The 22,071-nt window shown below is 36.6% G+C and overlaps 1 protein-coding gene across 8 annotated transcripts in view; it reads left to right on the top strand.

Moving 5' to 3' along the window:
* Positions 1-22,071, top strand: part of SOX6 (SRY-box transcription factor 6) — a 675,736-nt gene that overhangs the window by 120,612 nt on the left and 533,053 nt on the right. For all 8 annotated transcript variants that reach the window (XM_065944087.1, XM_065944082.1, XM_065944088.1 and 5 more), the window contains exon 2: positions 16,521-16,593. The gene's annotated coding sequence lies outside the window, so the exon portion shown is untranslated. The remainder of the gene's footprint in view (positions 1-16,520; positions 16,594-22,071) is intronic.

Raw genomic sequence — 22,071 nt, 5'->3', positions numbered from 1 at the left:
GGATAAAATGTAAAATTGTAGAACATTGAAGTGGTAGTGACCTTAGAGTCGAACTGGTACAGCAATTCTTGAATACCATCTTCAGTCACCTCTAGAGATTTCAAATACCTGGAAACTCGGGCCACTCAAGGAGATTATGGTTTAGCAGGTTTTGGGGTGGGGCCTAGAAATTAAAATTTTATGAAAGTTTTCTAGTGATTATATAGTCTTTTAAGTTTTGATACAACTCTACACTTAGTGTAAGAATTTTTTCTAGAGAATCTCTGGCAGAATCATCCAGCCTTAACTTTGACAAACTCGAGGAACAGACATCTAGTTTGTGAGGCAACTTATATTGCTTTTAAAGATTTGTGTGGACTGAGCTAAAATTCACCACTTTGTAATTCTCACCCACTAGTATTATTTTTTTCTTTAGGAAAGAAGAAAGAAACTACTTTCAATCATATTATATTCACTGTGCTAGGTAGTACCTTTCCTTTGTTGGTTTAAAAATATTAAACTAAATAGTTTCCTTAGTTGCAGAAAGGATTATCAGAGTAGATAAGCAGTTATTAAATGTGGTCCTGGACACATGAGGGCCCCTGAGACTCTTTTCAAGGGGTTTAAAAGTCAAAACTATTTTCACTATAATTTGTTTCTGTTGTCTTGTCGCTAAGTTGTGTCCAACTCTTTTGAGATCCCACAGACTGTAGCCCACCTGCCTCCTCTGTCCATGGGATTTTCCAGGCAAAAATACTGGAGTGGGTCGCCATTTTCTCCTCCAGGGGATCTTCCCGAACCTGGGTCTCCTGCATTGCAGGAAGATTCTCTGCTGCTGAGCCACCATCATCATGATACTAAGATGCTCTTTGCTTTTTTTTGTTTGTTTACTGTGTTGACATTTACACTGAGGATGCAAAGCAATTTGGGCAGGACTGCTGGTGCCTTAGCACAGATCAAGGCAGTGGCACCAAATTATGTCAGTGGTCACTGCATTTTTTAAAATAATCACCACTCACAGAAAGAAAATCTAGCTTTGCCTAAAAATGTTGCAGATGAAGCAGTACAAGCTATTAATTTTATTAATTCTTGACCCTTAAGTATATTTTTAATACTCTGTGATGAAATGGGAAGTATAAATAAAGCACATATGCTACCTGCTCAAGTACTCTAGTTACCTTGAGAAAAACATCATGTATGTGATTGAGTTTCAACCAGAACTAACTGCTTTTTTCATAGAACATCATTTTTACTTGAAATAATGATTAACAGACACACAATGGTTATTCAAATTTTGGATGTTGTTGTTTAATCGCTAAGTTGTGTCCGACTCTTTTGTGACCCCATGGACTGTAGCCCACCAGGCTCCTCTGTCCATGGGATTTCCCAGGCAAGAATCCTGGCATGGGTTGCCATTTTCTTCTCCAGGGGCCTTTCCAATCCAGGGATCGAATCCATGTCTCCTGCGTTGTCAGGTGTGTCCTTTACCACTGAGCCACCAGGAAAGCCCCAAACTTGGATACTTGAAAGATATATTCTCAAAAGTGAGCAAAGTGAGCCTGCCATTTTAGAGAAAGCAACTGATTACTATTTGTTGTCAATAATAAAATTTGAGGTTTCAAGAGGAAATTAGTTTGAAAACTTGTGGTCACCACCTGATGATACTGATGGCTTTCCAATACTTAAAAACCTTTCTGATAAGATTGGTGGTGATACTGACAAATGTGATTTTCAAAAACATTGAATAATAAAATACATCAATGTTTTAAAGGTATGCACAATTCAAATGAACCAATATTCTTCAAATAAACCAACGTGTGATTTTGCAAAATCATGCATGGGTAAGAGATGCATTTAAAGACCAGTAGTTTTTAAAGTAACTGACTATAAAAAGTTCATTGATATTCAGGTTTCAGATTCTATATTGCAATTAACCTTAGAGAAACTATTACTTGTCAAATTTTGATATAGTATTAAAGAAGAATAGCTACAATTATCTCAAAAGGCTATTAAAACTCTCTGCCTCTTTCCAACTCCGTATCTATGTGAAGATGGATATTTTTCACATACTTCTGTCAGACCAACATATCACAACAGATTGAATGCAGTAGCACTGATGAAAATCCAGCTCTTTTACTGAACCAGACGTTTGAGATATTAAAAAGTGAAAAACAATGCCAGTCTTCTAAATTTTTTGTTTTGTAAAATAATCTTGACTTTTAAAGTTATGTTATTTATGTTACTGTGTAATAAGTTCATCACTAAATTATTTTTACTTATTTATTTTATTTTAAATGAATTAATAGCTATCTAATTTTTTCTTAGCTTTAGATTTAGATATAATAACTATTGATAAATATAACCATAGCTCTTTGGGACTCTGAACAATTTTTAGAAATGTAAAGGAGTCCTAAGACCGAAGAGTTTGAGAACCACTGAATTAGATGATTGCTAAAGTTCATTCCAGCTAGCAATCTTTAGAACATGCAGCCATTTTAATGTAATACGTTTCCTGTAAGATTTCTTGGCCGTTCCATTCTGAATGCTTGTCAACATCCCATTTAAATTGTGGCCCTTAGCACTGAAATCATATAGAAGATGTAGATTGAGTAGTGTAGAATATATAAACAGGCAACTGGCAGTTATTCAGTAGCCTATTTGTGTCTGACTCTTTGCAACCTAATGGACTGAAGCACTCCAGGCCTCTCTTTCCCTCACTATCTCCCAAAGTTTGCCCAAGTTCAGGTCCATTGCATTGGTGACACCATCCAGCCGTCTCATCCTCTGACGCCTTCTTCTCCTTCTACCCTCAATCTTCCCCAGCATCAGGAACTTTTCCAATTAGTCAACTGTTTGAATCAGATGACCAAAATACTGGAATTTCAGCTTCAGCATCAGTCCTTCCAATGAGTATTCAGGGTTTATTTCCCTTAAGATTGACTGATTTGATCTCCTTTCTGTCCAAGGGACTCTCAGAAGTCTTCTCTATCACCACAGTTTGAAGTCATCCATTCTTCAGCACTTTGCCTTCTTTACTATCCAGTTTTCACAACTGTAAGTGATCACTGGGAAGACCATCACCTTGACTATACTGACCTTTGTCAGCAGAGTAATGTCTCTGATTTTCAACACAGTGTCTAGGTTTGCCATAGCTTTCTTGCCAGGAGTCAAATGTCCTCTGATTTCATAGCTACAATCACCATCTTCAGTGATTTTAGAGCCCAAAAGGAGGAAATATGTCACTCACTTCAGTTCAGTTCACTTGCTGAGTCGTGACTGATTCTTTGCGACCCCATGGACTACAGCACGCCAGACTTCCCTGTCCATCACCAACTCCCAGAGCTTGCTCAAACTCATGTCCATCAGTTTGGTGATCCCATCCAAACACCTCATCCTCCGTTGTCTCCCTCCTTCTGCCTTCAATCTTTCCCAGCATTAGGGTCTTTTCCAGTGAGTCAGTTCTTTGCACTTGGTGGCCAAAGTATTGGAGCTTCAGCTTCAGCATCAATCCTTCTAATGAATATTAAGGACTGATTTCCTTTAGGATGGGCTGGTTAGACCTCCTTGCAGTCCAAGGGATTCTCAAGAGTCTTCTCCAACACCACAGGTCAAATGTATTAATTCTTTGGTGCTCAGGTTTCTTTATGGTCCAACTCTCACATCCATACATGACTACTGGAAAAACCATAGCTTTGACTAGACAGACCTTTGTTTGGCAAAGTAATGTCTCTGCTTTTTAATATACTGTCTAGGTAGGGCTTCCTTGGTGGCTCAGAGGGTAAAGCGCCTGTCTACAATGCAGGAGACCTGGGTTCGATCCTGAGTCGGGAAGATTCCCTGAAGAAGGAAATGGCAACCCACTCCAGTACTCTTGCCTGGAAAACTCCATGGACAGAGGAGCCTTGTAGGCTACAGTCCGTGGGGTCGCAAAGAGTCGGACATGACTGAGCAACTTCACTTCACTTCACTTCACTAGGTTAGTCATAGCTTTTCTTCCAAGGAGCAAGTGTCTTTTAATTTCATGGCTGCAGTTACCGTCTGCAGTGATTTTGAACCCAAGTAAATAAAATCTGTCACTGGTTTTATTGTTTTCCTCCTATCTATTTGCCATGAAGTGATGGGACTGGCTGCCATGATCTTCGATTTTTTTTTTTTTTTTGAGCTTAGATTTTTGAATGTGGAATTTTAAGCCAACTTTTTCACTCTCTTCTTTCACTTTCATCAAGAGACTCTTTAGTTTTTCTTCACTTTCTGCCATAAGGGTGGTGTCATCTGCATATCTGAGGTTACTGATATTTCTCCTACCAATCTTGATTCCAGCTTGTGCTTTATCCAGCTGGCATACTGCATGATGTACATGCAAATAAGTTAAATAAGCAGGGTGACAATATACAGCCTTGAGGAACTCCTTTCCCAATTTGGAACCAGTTTGTTGTTCCAGGTCCGGTTCTAACTGTTGCTTCTTGACCTGCATTCAGATTGCTCAGGAGGCAGGTAAGGTAGTCTTGTGTACCCATCTCTTTAAGAATTTTCCAGAGCTTGTTGTGATCTACATAGTCAAAGGCTTTGGTGAAGTCAATAAAGCAGAAGTAGATGTTTTTCTGGAACTCACTTGCTTTTTCTATGATCCAATGGATTAATATCTCTGTTTCCTCTGCCTTTTCTAAATCCAGCTTGAACATCTGGAAGTTCATGGTTCATGTACTGTTGAAGCCTAGCTTGGGGAATTTTGAGCATTATTTTGCTAGCATTTGAGATGAGTGCAATGGTGTGGTAGTTTGAACAATCTGTTGCATTGCCTTTCTTAGGGACTGGAATAAAAACTGACCTTTTCCAGTCCTGTGGCCACTGCTGAGTTTTCCAAATGTCCTGGCTTATTGAGTGCAGCACTTTCACAGCATCATCTTTTAGGATTTGAAATAACTTGGCTGAAATTCCATCACCTCCACTTGCTTTGTTCATAGTGATGCTTCCTAAGACCAACTTGACTTTTCATTCCAGGATATCTGGCTTTAGGTGAGTGATCACACCCTCATCTAGGTCATTAAGATATTTTTTGTATAGTTCTGTATGTTCTTGCCACCTCTTCTTACTATCTTCTTCTTCTGTTAGGTTCATACCATTACTGTCCTTTATTGTGCCCATCTTTGCATGAAGTGTTCCCTTGGTATCTCTAATTTTCTTGAAGAGATCTCTAGTCTTTCCCATTCTATTGTTTTCCTCTATTTCTTTGCACTGATCACTGAAGAAGGCTTTCTTATCTCTCCTTGCTATTGTTTGGAACTCTGCATTTGATGGGTATATCTTTCCTTTTCTACTTTGCCTTTAGCTTCTCTTCTTTTCTCAGCTATTTGTAAGGCCTTCTCAGGGAACCATTTTGCCTTTTTGCATTTCTTTTTCTTGGGGATGCTCTTGATTCTTCAGGCACTCTGTCTATCAGATCTAATCCCTTGAATCTGTTTCACTTCTACTGTATAATCGTGAAGGGTTTGATTTAGGTCATACCTGAATGGTCTAGTGGTTTTCCCTACTTTCTTCAATTTAAGTCTGAATTTTGCAATACACAGTTTTTGGTCTGAGCCACAATCAGCTCCCGGTCTTTTTTTTTGCTGACTGTATAGAGCTTCTCCATCTTCGGCTGCAAAGAATATAATGAGTCTGACTTCGGTATCTACCATCTGGTGATGCCCCTGTGTAGAGCTGTCTTTTGTGTTGTTGGAAGAGGGTGTTTGGTATGACCAGTGTGTTCTCTTGGAAAACTCTGTTAGCCTTTGTCCTGCTTCATTTTGTACTCCAAGGCCAAACTTGCCTGGTGCTCCAGGTATCTCTTGACTTCCTACTTTTGCATTCAAGTCCCCTATGATGAGAAGGACATCTTTTTTGGATATTAGTTCTAGAAGGTCTTGTAGATCATCATAGAACCATTCAACTTCAACTTCTTCAGCATTACTGGTTGGGGCATAGACTTGGATTATTGTGATTTTGAATGGTTTTCTTGGAAATTAACAGAGATCATTCTGGGGTTTTTTTTTTTTTTTTTTGAGATTGCACCCAAGTACTGCATATCAGACTCTTATTGACTATGAGGGTTACTCCATTTCTTCCAAGGGATTCTTGCTCACATTAGTAGATAGAATGATCATCTGAATTAAATTCGCCCATCCCAGTTCATTTCAGTTCACTCATTCCTGAAATGTCAGTGTTCACTCCTGCCATCTCCTGTTTGACCACTTCCAATTTACTTTGATAATTCAGATGATCATTCCATCTACTAATGTGAGCAAGAATCCCTTGGAAGAAATGGAGTAACCCTCACAGTCAATATGCAATATTGATCTTTAAATGATTGGACTTTACTTCCATCACCAATTACATCCGCAACTGGGTGTTATTTTTGCTTTGATTCTGTCTGTTTTTTTCTTTCTGGAGTTATTTCTCCACTCTTCTCTAGGGCAGATGGGCAACTACAGACCTGGGGAGTTCATCTTTCTGTGTCACATCTTTTTGCCTTTTCATACTGTTCTTGGGGTTCTCAAGGCAAGAATACTGAGTGTTTTGTCATTTCCTTCTCCAGTGGACCATGTTTTGTCATAATTGTCCACCATGACCTGTCTGTCTTGGGTGGCCCTACACAGCATGACTCATAGTTTCATTGAGTTAGACAAGGCTGTGATCCATGTGATCAGTTTGGTTAGTTTTCTGTGATTGTGATTTTCATCCTGTCTGCCCTCTCATGAACAAGGATAAGGGGCTTATGGAATCTCTCACTGCTTCCACCTTTTCTGCCTCTATTTGCCATGAAGTAATGGGGCTGGATGCCATCATCTTAGTTTTTTGTTTGTTTGTTTGTTTTAGTTTTAAGTTGCCTCTTTCACTCTCCTCCTTCACCCTCATGAGGAGGCTATTTAGTTCTTCTTCACTTTCCGCCATCAGAGTGGTATCATCCACATATCTGAGGTTGTTGATGTTTCTCCTGCCTATCTTGATTCCAGTTTATAATTCATAATGTGCACAGTTTGTAGTTTAAATGATCAGGGTGACAGCAGACAGCCTTGTCGTACTTCTTTCTCATTCTTGAATCTATTAGTTATTCCATATGGGTTCTAACTGCTGCTTCTTGACCCGCATACTGGTTTCTCAGGAGACAGGTAAGATGGTCTGGTATTCACATCCCTTTCATAGCTTTCCACAGTTTATTATGATCCACACAGTCAAAGGCTTTGGTATAGTCAGAGAAACAGAGATAGATGTTTTTCTGGAATTTCCTAGCTTTCTCTATGATCCAATGAATGTTGGCAATTTGACCTCTGGTTCCTCTTCCTTTTGTAAACCCAGCTTGGACATCTGGAAGTTCTTGGTTTGCATAATGCTGAAGCCTAACATGCAAGATTTTAAGCATGACTTTACTAGTATGAGAGGTGAGTTAAATTGTCTGATGATTAGCACATTCTTTAGTACTACCTTTCTTGGGAATTGGGATGAGGATTTATCTTTTCCAGTCCTGTGGTCACTGCTGGGTCTTCCAGATTTGCTGACATGTTGAATGCAACACTTTGATGGCATCATCCGTTAAGGTTTGAATAGTTCTACTGGAATTCCATCACATCCACCAGCTTTATTAACATCAATGTTTCCTACGGCCCACTTGACTTCGTTCTCCAGAATGTCTGGCTCTGGGTGGCTGACCACACCGTTGTAGTAATCTGGTTCATTTGGATCTTTTTTGTGGAGCTCTTCCATGTATTCTTTCCATCTCTTCTTGATCTCTTCAGCATCTACTAGGTCTCTACTGTTTATGTCCTTTATTGTGCCCATCTTTCAGCAAAATGTTCCCTTGATATCTCCAATTTTCCTGGAGAGATCTCTAGTCTTTCCCCTTCTGTTCTCTTCTCATTTTATACTCTGTTCTTTGGAGAAGGCCTTCTTGTCTCTCCTTGCTATTCTTTGGAAATATGCATTCAGTTGGATATACCTTTACTTTTCTTTCTTGCTTTTTGCTTCTCTTTTTTATTTAGCTATTTGTAGAGCCTCCTCAGTCACTTTGCCTTCTTGCTTTTCTTTTTGGGGGGATGGTTTTGTTCACTGCCTCCTGTTCAATATTATGGCCCTCTGCTCATAGTTCTTCAGGCACTCTGTTTACAAGTTCTAATCCCTTGAATCTATTCATTTCATGTGAGGCTTCTTGGCCATTCTCTTCTGAATGCTTGTCAACTTCCCGTCTAAATTGTGGCACTTAGTACTGAACTCATACTGAAGATGCAGACTGAGCAACATAGAAAACGTAAATAGGCAAGTAGCAATATGCTTCAGTCGTGGCTACCTTTGGGGCTTGTTTCAGAATAAGGGGAATTCCTAATTCACTGGGGAAATCAGTTCTTGTTCCAGGAAAGCGGAGTGTTAGCTATGCTAGGTGGCGTCTAAGTTGTCTTCGTTGATACAACAGAAATACTCCAACTTTTACTTTGAGTGAGTTAAACCTCATTTCCCCCTTCACTATTGTGAAGAGATATTCTTGTTAGCCATTGCATTTAACAAAATTTTGCATTAGCTTTGTGTCAGTTCCTTTGCAAGATGAATTTCACATTTGATTTTTCATATTTCATAGTTTAAATTCTACATAATTATAATTATTAAGAGAAAAAGGAAAGAAGTGATGGAGTTCAAGAAACACTGCTTCAGCATAGTGATGCTGTATAGAGCAAAAGATATTATTAAGAAGGGTTTTGCATTTTTTTAAAAATTAATGCAACTTGGGAGAGAGAGCAATTTTAATGCAAAAATCACATCTCCAGGAGAACCCATTTGAATTTGCCTGTAGGGTATTTTGTAATGTCTCTCTAATTTTTATTTTGTTGTATAAAAGACCAGGCATTGGTATCTTTCCAAAAGTTAGTTGAGAAAATAAATGCTTTAAAGGTAGTTGTTTTAGTTCATTGGCTTATGTATAATGTTATATAAACATCATGAAATCAATGGATCAATCTTTGACTTGAGTTTTAAACATGCGATGCTATAATTTAATACAAAGGTAGGCAAAATTTTGTTACAGGTGTTTTGGAAGGTATTTTGTTACTTTGAAAAAATGCCTTAGATTATTGAGTCTCAGAGTTGGAAGGTCATTTAATCCAACCACTCACTTGAACCTTCTTGCTTAAAAAAAAAAAAAGGACGGGGATTAAAAAGAGAAATGGGTGTGGTTTAGAGACAACTTTAAGCAGGATTTAAAAATTTAGCTTGAAAGCTTTTAAGGTCTAATTATGCAGGGAGGTGGCAGTGTTTTTATTTGCTGTTTACCTTTGATCTATAACCTATTTTTGATAGAGAAGGGACATGCTTTGCGAAAATGTTTATGATTTCTTCATTCAATGTCAAGATACTTGTTTGAAGTTGCCTTGTAATTCAGAGGTTTTTCTTTTTGTAATTAATACTAATGCCTTGCTTTTGCTCCTAGATTAACAGCAAGTTATTCTGGATCTGGTGACTACTTTTGAATGTTTAAATGATATAGTGAATTTTAGAAATAGCTTTATTGTTCTGGGACAAATTAGACATGTTAAGGATGAAAAAAAAAACTAAATAACACCAGCTCATAAGAATAAAAAAGCAAAAATAATTACAGATCTCACTCAGTGTTAACATTTTTGTTAAATAGTGTTTTACTTTGTGTGCGTGTGTACATATATACATACACATTTGATTTTCTAGTAATATAAATTGGCTCTTATTATACATGTTACATTCTTTTATTCAACAATATTTTGTGACCATCTTTTTGTGCCAATACAGATTTATATAATAATTTTTTAATGAGTACAGAGTAGTGTTATATATATGTACCATAATTTATTCATGCAGGTAATAGATTATTTCCAGTTTTGGGTTGTTAGAAAATGGTGTAATGAACATGCATGTTACATGTATATGTCTTTTAACATTTTTGTGATTAGTTCCTTAGGATAATTTTTGGAAGTAGCCTTGCAAACTCAGAGGATATTGATGTTAAAATTATTAACAGTTTCTATCAAATTGCCATTCAGTAAAGTTGTATCCAATTTATAATACATGAAACTGACTTTTTTCCCCATCCTCACAAATGCTAGTTTTTCCCAGTTTAGAAGATATTTTGCCAATATTGTAGGTGGAAATATTTTATTTATAGTTAGCTGATTATTAGGGAAACTGTACATATTTTTGTTATTAAACATTACATTTCTTCAATTGTAGATTTCCTCTTTATATTCTTTGTACATATTTATATTGAAGTGTTTGTAGCCATGTACTTTTTACTTAGTAAATTAAGAATGTGAAAAAGATTTGACAGCCAGATAATATGGAGAATGTCAGCTTTATGGTCATATATAGTAGTCTGTTGTCCAGGTTGGATTATTGTTTGAAAATCTTTTAGGACAAAGGCCATGATTAAAAAAATATGTTCAGTTCAGTTCAGTTCAGTTGCTCAGTCATGTCCAACTCTTTGTGACCCCATGGACTGCAGCATGCCAGGCTTCCCTGTTCATCACCAACTCCCAGAGCTTAATCAAACTCATGTCCATCCAGTCGGTGATGCCATCCAACCATCTCATCCTCTGTCATCCCCTTCTCCTCCTGCCCTCAATCTTTCCCAGCATCAGGGTCTTTTCAAATGAGTCAGTTCTTTACATCAGATAGCCAAAGTATTGGAGCTTCAGCTTGAGAATCAGTCCTTCCAGTGAATATTCAGGACTTATTTCCTTTAGGATGGACTGGTTGTATCTCCTTGCAGTCCAAGGGACTCTCAAGAGTCTTCTCCAACAACACAGCTCAAAAGCATCCGTTCTTTGGCACTCAGGTTTCTTTATGGTCCAACTCTCACATCCATATATGACTACTGAAAAAACCATAGCCTTGACTAGATGGACCTTTGTTGGCAAAGTAACGTCTCTGCCTTTTAATTTGCTGTCTAGGTTGGTCATAACTTTTCCAAGGAGCAAGCATGTTTTAATTTCATTACTGCAGTCACCATCTGCAGTGATTTTGGAGCCTCCCAAAATAAAGTCTGTCACTATTTCCATTGTTTCCCGATCTATTATTTGCTGTGAAGTGATGGGACCGGATGCCATGGTCTTAGTTTTCTGAATGTTAAGTTTTAAGCCAACTTTTTCACTCTCCTCTTTCACTTTCATCAAGAGGCTCATTATTTCTTCTTCACTTTCTGCTGTAAGGGTGGTGTCTTCTGCATATCTGAGGTTATTGATATTTCTCCTGGCAATCTTGATTCCAGCTTGTGCTTCATCCAGCCTAGCGTTTCTCGTGATGTACTCTGCAAATAAGTCAAATAAGCATGGTGACAATATACAGCCTTGACGTACTCCTTTACTGTTTGGAACCAGTCTGTTGTTCCATGTTCAGTTCTAACTGTTGCTTCTTGACCTGCATACAGATTTCTCAGGAGGGAGGTCAGGTGGTCTGGTGTTCCCATCTCTTGAAGAATTTTCCACAGTTTATTGTGATCCATGCAGTCAAAGGTTTTGGCATAGTCAGTGAAGCAGAAGTAGATGTTTTTTCTGGAACTCTTTTGCTTTTTTGATGATCTAGAGGGTGTTGGCAATTTGATCTCTGGTTCCTCTGCCTTTTCTAAAACCAGCTCGAACATCTGGAAGTTCATAGTTCATTTACTGTTGAAGCCTGGCTTGGAGAATTTTGAGCATTACTTTGCTAGCAAGTGAGATGAGAAATTGTGCAGTAATTTGAACATTCTTTGGCATTGCCTTTCCTTGGGATTGGAATGAAAACTGACATTTTCCAGTCCTGTGGCCACTGCTGAGTTTTCCAAATTTGCTGGCATATTAAGTGCAGCACTTTCATAGCATCATCTTTTATGATTTGGAATAGCAAAATAGGAATTCCATCACCTCCTCTAGCTTTGTTCATTGTGATGCTTCCTGAGGCCCACTTGACTTTGCATTCCAGATGTCTGGCTCTAGGTGAGTGATCACAGCATCGTGCTTATCTGGGTCATGAAGATCTTTTTTGTATAGTTCTTCTGTGTGTTCTTGCCACCTCTTCTTAATCTCTTCTGCTTCTGTTAGGTTCATACCATTTCTGTCCTTAATTGTGCCCATCTTTGCATGAAATATTCCATTTGTATCTCTAATTTCTTGAAGATATCTGTAGTCTTTCCCATTCTATTGTTTTCTTCTATTTCTTTGCAGTATATTTATTTGTAAATTGAGATGTAATTGACAGATAGCATTGTATTAGTTTTAGTTGACAGTGTAATTTTGTTTATTTACAAAATTTATGTTTATATTGTCCAGTGCAATCTTTATCCATGATCAATATTTGCTGAATGCATGAATGAACTAGTAGAGGAATGGAATAATCCATGGTGATTGGGTGTTCTGAAGATTCATTTTACTAAAGATTGTGATTTTCCAGAACAGATGGTATTTCCATCTCTATCTTCTTACTTTTTTGCTGTTCCTCAGGACCAAAGTGGCGACTGGAAAAAAAACTCTGGAAATGTTTTTTTCAGCTTAAGCTAGTCTATTAATAGTTCTTAAATAAGTAGCTTACTTCAAATTGTGTACTAATTCTTGTGAGTTAATTCTTAATCCTTTGCTCATCATAAAATGTTGCTTATTTCTAAATTCTCTACAGAAGGAAGTATGCTTTAAAGTCTATGTTTAAATTTTACTGGAGTATAGTTAATTTTCTTTCTTTCTTTTTGTTAATTTTCAATGTTGTGTTAGTTTCAGTTGCACAGCAAAGTGATTCAGTTATGTATATATGTTTATTCATTCTTTCATAGATTCTTTTCTCATATAGGTTGTCACAGAATATTGAGTAGAATTTCCTGCACTATACAGTAGGTCCTTGTTGGTTATCTATCTTACACATAGTAGTGTGTGTTTGTTCAATCCAAGCTCCTGAGTTATCCCTTCCCCCTAGGAATCCCCTTTGGTAACCCTAAATTTGTTCTCAAATCTGTAAGTCTGTTTCTGTTTTGTAAATAAGTTCATTTTATATTTTTAAAAATTAGATTTCACATATGAATGATCTCATATGGTATTTGTCTTTTTCTGACTTACTTCACTTAGTATTTATTTTTATAATAATGAACTTGGTAATTTTTGAAGTTTATACTTTTTAACTTGTTTGCTACAAAATTCATCCATGGTATAAATCAGTTGATAATGAAATTCAGAGTTGCTTTTAAAATATGCAGCAAGACTAGATTGATATGACAAATGAGATTTATTGATTTCATATTGACTTTTGTTAAAGTATTGTTTGTTGTTGTTAATTCACTGTGTCCGACTCTTTCGTGACCCCATGGACTGTGACCTGCCTGGCTCCTCTGTCCATGGAATTTCCCAGGCAAGAATTCTGGAGTGGGTTGCCATTTCCTTCTCCAAGGGACCTTCCCAACCCCAGGGATTCAACCTACATCTCATGCATTGGCAGGCAGATTCTTTACCACTGAGCTACCGGGAAGCCCATGTTAAAATGTTATTTGTCACAAATCTCTGCAATCTGACTTACTCTAAATTTAAAATATTTCCAGAGTTAGTAATCTTAACTACTAAAGAGTCCAATGATTTCAAAAGTGAGACATGTCAGTCACAATATTTTATGGATGCATTTTATTTTGAGAAATGCTGGGATGGATGAAGCACAAGCTGGAATCACGATTGCTGGGAGAAATAGCAATAACCTCAGATATGCAGATGACACCACCCTTATGGGAGAAAGTGAAGAAGAACTAAAGAGCCTCTTGATGAAAGTGAAAAAGGAGAGTAAAAAAGTTGGCTTAAAGCTCAACATTCAGAAAACTAAGATCAGGGCATCTGGTCCCATCATTTCATGGCAAATAGATGGGGAAACAGTGGAAATTGTGTCAGACTTTATTTTGGGGGACTCCAAAATCACTGCAGATGGTGATTGCAGCCATGAAATTAAAAGACACTTACTCCTTGGAAGGAAAGTTATGACCAACCTAGACAGCATAGTAAAAAGCAGAGACATTACTTTGTCAACAAAAGTCTGTGTAGTCAAGGCTATGGATTTTCCAGTAGTCATGTATGGATGTGAGAGTTGGACTATAAAGAAAGCTGAGCGCCGAAGAATTGATGCTTTTGAACTGTAGTGTTGGAGAAGACTTTTGAGAGTCCCTTGGACTGCAAGGAGATCCAACCAGTCCATCCTAAAGGACATCAGTCCTGGGTGTTCTTTGGAACGACTGATGTTAAAGCTGAAGCTCCAGTATTTTGGCCACCTGATGCAAAGAGCTGACTCTTTTGAAAAGACCCTGATGTTGGGAAAGATTGAAGGCAGGAGGAGAAGGGGACGACAGAGGATGAGATGGTTAGATGGGATCACCAACTCAATGGACATGAGTTTGGGTAAACTCCGGGATTTGGTGATGGACAGGGAGGCCTGGCGTGCTGCGGTTCATGGGGTCACAAAGAATCGGGCACAAGTGAGCAACTGAACTGATACTAAACTAATTTATTTTGTCCTTCATTGTTTCAATATAAATGAAGAAATGGGATGTATTGTGTATGTTACATAATTCCAATTTATACTTTTTTAGGATAGTTGCTAGAAACACAGGTGAGATCATTTTAATAATATGTGAGTGCTTAAGAACCCTTTTGGGTTCTTGCAACATTTAGGCTTTTAGATATATAGCATTGTGCTGGAGATTTATTTTTTGGATAACTTAATAGTTACAATTTATAATTCAGTGTTGGATAAAATGTGAGAATAGCTTATATCAGAACCAGCATTGTTTGCTGGTTTTGACTAGTACACAGAGTGTCCACATAGGGTTGTCCTTATGTGGGCTTAGGTGGTGGCCCACCTAAAACTGTTCTCCTGAATCCTGAAACATCACAAAGCCATGAGGGGGAAGGGATGTAATACCAAAATAATTGACAGAGCTACCTTCCTCTGGGCTGACTCTCCTGTACTTCTTGCGTCCATAGAAATAATGAGTTGTTGGGAACTGGTGAAACTGGATTGGGGAAGCCTGAGTCATCACTTCCTACCAGAGGAGGAGGTCTGGTTGAGGAGACTTAATGGATGTCTTACTCATGGATGTTAAAGCTAACTAAATGCCCAGGACTTTATTACTTATCAATCCTGACTAGAAAATTGAATAAATAATATGGGTCACTTAGGCAAAACCATGTTATAGGAGCTGGGGAAGGGCTGAATTGTTTATTTATTTCATATCTCAACTTAATTCTGGATCCCAGTACCTAATCTATCATGATTGAGGGTGGGAGGAGAATGGGGCAACAGAGGATGAGATGGTTGGATGCCATCATCGACTCAGTGGACATGAGTTTGAGAAAACTCAGGGAGATGGTGAAGGACAGGGAAGCCTGGCATGCTGCAGTCCAGGGGATCGCAAAGAGTCAGACATGCCCGAGTGACTGAAGAACAGCAGCAACAACAACAGTAATCTATTATGGCCATTTGTGCTATAAATGCAGTGTTGGAAGTAGTAGTTCCTATAAATGATGTTGAATGAGATCCAGTTTTTTCTTTACCTTTTTTCCTAAATGAATTTTATTCAAATCTAGTTAGCTAACTAGATTTAAATCTAGGTTAGCTAACTAACCTAGATGTTTACTGGCTGAATTTAAAATATATGGATTGAATCAAACCAATTCCCAGAGTCTAGGAAAGTTTCTGACCTAAATTAGGAACCCAAGTTCCATTATTATTTTCAGTTGAACACCACTCATAGCCATCCTCACATTTTGGAAAGAATACAGCTTTTGCAACAAAGTTTCTTTGTTTTCATGGAACCAAAAATGTGCTGTATTTAGACCAAACAATAAAAATAAACTACCAAACTACCTTCTAATGCATGGGGGTTCTGGAGAGAGGAAACCATAGATATTTAGAGGCATAAAGTGAGTCATTGTGCTAGTTAAAACTTTTTACAAGGCTAGCTCTGTGTGTTTGAGTTGCATCTGTTACCTCTTCAGCCAGAAAGAAAGTGTGTGCAAGGAAGAGAATTTTGTATTGAATTGTGGCTCATACAGAATGCCTAGTATATAGCCTAAGCATCTAAATGGATTCCACATCTTAGATAGAACTAAAACTACATCTTTTCTTATTTATTCTACCTACAAGTTATGTTCTGTTGGACATATTCAAGTTATCTTCTGTGAAGCTAATTCATTTTCACTTGTAGACATAAATTAATCATGTTTTTAAAATGTAACTTATAAGCCTTTATTGCCTTAAATTTTTTCTTGCTTTTGTTTTTACTTATTCATATTTTTCAACACCTACTTTATTACTGACAATATTTTAAAAGCCGTAATGGTTTTTCTTGTATACAATAGAAGATGTTGTATTCTTCTGTGATGAACAATGAAATAATTGTTTTTTTTTTGGTTTTATCTTGGAAAAAATTGTTACAGTAGACAACTGCCCGAGTTAAAAATAGTATAATTTGTAGCCAGAATGTATTCTTTAATAAAGCATGTAAATACAATTTACTAATCCTTTTTCATTTCGTTTTCTTTCTAAACTTTCAGGTCACTTTCATGAATTCAAAAGCAATTTACCAGTGATTTCTGGGTGCTGGGGCTGATTTTTTTGTGCGTATTTGTAAGTATTGGTTCATTTATTATTCTTATTTCTCTTCTCTTTGTGTAATTAAACAGTTACAGTGTTTTTAAAGTATTATTAGTTTTTTTAAAAAGTGTTTTCTTAAAAGGAGTATAGAAGAATATCAGCTGGCAAAAAAAAAATCCTCAATTTGTTGTGATTTTCAGTGAAATAACACAATGGCAGGGCCAATTAAAATAGACTGAAACAATAAGTATTTTACTATTTGAAGATGGGGCTCAATTGTAGAAATGGATTAAATTAAAGGGGCTAGTCTATATACACATGAATAATTTACCCTGATAACTTCTGGTTGTCTGGACTTGAAAAGTGCTACAAGCCTGCACTCATTGAAAAGATGTGAGATGATACAGAATTTAAAGTGCTGTCAGTACATGAGGAGATTATGTACTAAGGAACCAAAGACTCATTTAGTGAATGTATAATGTATATCAGAATCGAAGTATTCCTCCTACCTTCTTCGCCATCGTCAAAACGCTATTATATTTTAAATAGTATTTTGAAGAGCAAAGATACTTTTTCTCAGGAAAGAAGGTCAATTTCAAGAAAAAAAAATTGAATGAACTTTGGCCAATGAAAATACTTTATATTGTTATGTATTTATTGATATAAAAGTAGTTTAAAGTGTGTGGCAGATATTAAAAATGTCCGTATGTATATAAGATCATATTTAAGTAAGTTGAGTTTAAGAGGTATTTATGTGTGTGTGTGTGAGTGTGTGCTCATTTGCTTCAGTCATGTCTGACTTTTTGCAACCCCATGGACTGTAGCCCACCAGGTTCCTCTGTTCTTGGGATTTTATGGCAAGCATACTAGAGTGGGGTGCCATTTTCTCCTCCTGGGATTTATATGTGTACATTGTTGCAAACCATTGGTATCTAAGGTGTTTTTTACATTTGAAAACAACAAAGACAGAGGAAACTTCTCTGTACCCCTATAAAGGAGCTTTAAGCAGTACACTTCCAGGAAAGTATTTGGAAAAAAGTAATATTATAAATTAGAGTTTAAGTGATTCAGTATTTAAGGTGGAGAGTAGTGAAAATTCCTTTGAAATCAGTTTTACCTTTCTTCCAGTAGCAGCATTGATTTGGGGCAGGTATTTTGAATCATCTTAAAAACCAGGTGTGAATATTTAATATAGTTTAATAAATTTTGTATATTGTTAATGCTTTAAAAATAAATAAGATACTGTTTTATGAGACTATAAATTCACATTTTATTATTTGTAGACTTAATTCTCATGTAAAACACAAAATATTAAACTCTATGGTTCATTTGGATTAAATATAAGCTTTCAATTTCTGCAAGGTATCATAGTGAGGATTAGGAGGTAAAAAAGATGGGGAAATGTAAAGTATCTTTGAAGGGCTCTTGAGAAAAAGGATGATTCCAAGGAGCTGAGCTTTTCCTATTAGAAATCTGAGTGGAGGGAAATAATTTTGAACTTTGTCAAAATAAAATTGACAAATCCTGTCATTGTTGTTTTATCCTTTCTTCTACCTCCTTTCTCCCTTTTCTCATATCATTCAATCATTTCTTATGGTAAGTTTTTAGGATTATTAATTTTTTAAAGTTGCAAACATAAGATAATTACCAGGATTTCTACCATGATGGCCTTAATTAAAATATAGCTTACATTTCTCATAACCTCAAGGCTGTATTTCCTGAATTTTTTGCTTCTCCTCTCCTACAATCCCCCAACCAGATATACATAGACTAGCTTTGAACAGAGGTGATCCAATTAGCTGAGATTTTTTTCTTGTGACCTAACAAACAGAGAGGGCTTTCCTGGTGGTTCAGTGGTAAAGAATTCACCTGCCAATGCAGGAGAATTGGGTTTGATCCCTGGGTTGGGAAGATCACCTGGATAAGGAAATGGCAACCCACTCCAGTATTCTTGCCTGGGAAGTCCTATGGACAGAGAAGCCTGGAGGGCTACAGTTCACAGGTTGCAAAAGAGACAAGAAGACTTAGTGACTAGATAACAACAAAGGAGAGAGGCTAAAATGGAAGGGGCATTGTGGGTATAGTTTTCATATGGTTATTTCTGGAGTTCGACTTAAAAAAACTCAAAAGGCTTCTAGTCAGATTAGTCAGATTTTGTCTAATAACTTAAGTAAAATTATACTAATCACATATGCCTAACGTAATTGTTTTCCAGATTTGAGAATTTCTAAAGAATAGTTTAGGCTATGGAGTTTGTCGTTTCTTTGGTCAGTGGTCTCAAGTGGTCTCTTTGTTACGGGCCATCTCCCTTCAGACAGCGGAAGCTTCTTATTAAAGAAATGTAGCAGGATACCATGACTAAGATAAGTCAAATAAAATTAACATGGCATCCAGAATGCTTGCATTTCCTTTTAATTATTGCAGAAACTGTCTACCACTTACACTGAATGTTGAGGCAGCTAAACATTTATTTAGTTTACCCTAAAAACAAGCAAATGGGGTCAGTGACAGTGGCTTCTTTTAGGAACTTTAATTTCCATATTTTGGAACTGCTTATTTGCTACATGATCTAAGGCAGAAAGTTATACCTCATGGCCATGGGAAGGTTTCTTAGTAAAGTGTACAGAAGCTGGTCTGTGAGATAAGAAAGGTGGGATATTGTTTTGCACATTCATAATGAATAGACCACACCAAAGGTGTGTGAGAACTGATTAGAATCTTACCTATGTATATCTACTACCTAGGTTAGAGTAGGAAAACACTGTGAAGGAAAATTGTTATCTTTTCAGAAGCTGAAAGCATTTTATTCTAGTTTTTTTTTTTTCTTTTTTAAAAATAAAACCACCTTTTTCCTTTCCCCAAAGTAGTCATTGTATAAGAAGACCTTGTTTTGCATGTTAGTGATTGGTGAAAAACATCAACAACAACAAAACAGAGATAGACCTGCTTTTTCAGATTCCCAAGTCTTTTTAGAAATTTGCTAGCAAATTTCCTTTTTATAAAATTTGTCTCCGTTTGTGGTCTCTGATAGCAAGATCCAAAATTATTTTATTGTCTAGTATAAAAAGTGATTATTGCTTAGCTCCATGCTTCAGTTAATAATAACAACAATACCTTAATTTGGTATAACACTTGCTTTTGCAGACATTTAATTGGCTAAATTTCGTAAAACTCTGGGGTGAGTAGGAATTATCCTTATTTTTGCAAAGTAGCAGGACTCAAACTGAGGGATTTAGTATAAATTTAGTGCTTTTTCCATAACACCTATCTATCCTCTTTCAGAGAGTATTGTAGGTCTCTTTCTCTTGTTTGATCACCACCTCAGTCTCTACTTGGTTGCTGTACAAATATTTTTGAAAAGCTTACGCAGAGTAAGTCAGGGAGAAGATTGTCCTTCCTGATTGTGGAGAGCCTTCTATCACTTTATTTCCTCATGTTCCTGGATCATTTGCTCCTCCCTGGCATTTTCCTGTCCCCTTATTTCCAAACTCCACATGCTATGTTTCAGCTGAAATTTTTTGAATTGCATAGATTTTTAGGAAACAAACAAAAAGAATCATGAAATCATCTCTTTGTGGTATTTTAAAATGGAGAGAAATTTGTTTCAAACTGAGCATAGCCCAGACCAAAGCTCCTTCAGTGAGAACATCTGTGATTTTAAGGACAAGTAGGTCTAAGTGCATTATCTTTAAAAATATTATTCCAGGCTAATCTTGACATAGAGCAGGTAAATAAAAAAGATGAGCTGTGAAAATCCACAAATAGGGCTTGAATGCCATTTTCCATGACAACGGGAGCTGCCCCATGAAAGCATTAATGCCAGGAATGTAAGGAATTTAAAATTGTGCCTTCTCAGTTTTACAGTTGTGTGCTCATGTTAATTAGAGATATACTGACATTTGGACTATCTACATTAATACATACAGCTACTATACATTTGTGAACTGTGGCCAGAAATCTACTTTAATTGAAAGCAGTTTGCTAATTTGAATGTGTATATCCATTACATTTTAAGCTTTTAAATTTTATATACTGGTGCGCTTAGATACTTGTTCTTTCATTCTCTCCACTTTCTGTTTCTAATTTATACCTGAAAGGACAGCCTGGCCTATTTTTAATCTCCTAGTGGTGTTTTTGAGCAATATTGATGGAATTGTGAGAAAAAAAGGTTTTTAAATAGTGTCCTTATATTTGCTGTACTTTGAATCTCTTTTCACTCTCTGACTTTCTAAATTGTTGGTTTTTCTTGCAAACTTTTAAGATGGCCTGCCACCGAAATAAGGTAGGATTTAGGTTTATGGAATTTGCTTCACTGGCTATATTTAAGTACTAAAGAACTACTCTTCATGGTCATACTATGGTTTTAGCCAGAAAAGTCCACTTTTAGAGACCTTGATGAGATGAACAGTGAAGAGGCATTCTGATTTTTCTAGTATAGCTGAGTTTCATCCTTCCTTTTGATGTCAAGCCGTGTATCTTAATTTTTGATTTGCAAACATGTTCACAATAGCTTGATGACTTCTTGAATCATCTTTAGCCCTAGAGTTTTAGTTTGTCTATCTTAAAGGAAAACTGCATCTATTTTTTTGCAAGTTTGTGTTTCTTAACAATCTGCCTGTCAGGATTTTTAACCTAATTTTTTGTCCTTTTTGTCTAATGAAACTCCCACACTTACTTTTTGGACAAATCCCTGTGTATTTATAACACAAGACCACTTAGAAAGAAATTTCCTTTTTGTAGCACCAGAATAAACTGCTCTAAAAATTTGTAATACTCTGGACTTATTTCATTAAGCCATTTTACTGGCACCATTAAGCTACTAAGACCTGGGACCATTAAAACTTACTCAGTACTATTATTATTATTATTATGGCCTATTTTACCCTTTATTAATTTTTTTCACTGTACTAAGTTCCTTTGCTCTTTATTTTTTCATGTTACTTACTACATATTGTGCCATCACAGCACATTTGGTAATTTCGAGTTAATTGCTCAATTATCAGTGATAGTCATGAAGCACTTGAAACATGTGCAGTGGAGGATTTTAAAAATTTCAAAATAAGTTGGTGTGTCATAATCTTAAATGTGAAACATGCCAATATCTGCAGTCATAAAAATACACTGTCTGAGCTAGGCATTTCAGGGAAGGCAAAAACCTACTCTTAAAATCAGGGCTTTTGTCTGGCACTGAAGTGTTTCATCTTTGCTAATTTCAAACAACGTATCTAAATTTGATCTTGGTTTCCTTTTCAACTCTTAAAACTTGGTTGTGATAATAAGGGAAAAGGGAAGTAAAATTGTATTGATTCTGTGTGAATGTTTTATTGGAACCTCACAATCATGATATTTGCTGTAAAGTGGAATTTGGGATCCATACTGGATGTCAGTCAAGGAAGCTGACTTACTAAAGAAGCAGAGTGGTCTCTCTATTATGTTTTTGCACTCATTAAGGCAATCCTCTAATCAGAGGACAGTGTTTCAGTGAAGATAATATGTTGATGATTTATTTAC

This window comes from Muntiacus reevesi, chromosome 9 (assembly GCF_963930625.1).
Source record: "Muntiacus reevesi chromosome 9, mMunRee1.1, whole genome shotgun sequence".
Taxonomy (NCBI): domain Eukaryota; kingdom Metazoa; phylum Chordata; class Mammalia; order Artiodactyla; family Cervidae; genus Muntiacus; species Muntiacus reevesi.
The sequence above is the reverse complement of the archived record's forward strand: the minus strand, read 5'-3'. Positions and strand labels throughout refer to the sequence as shown.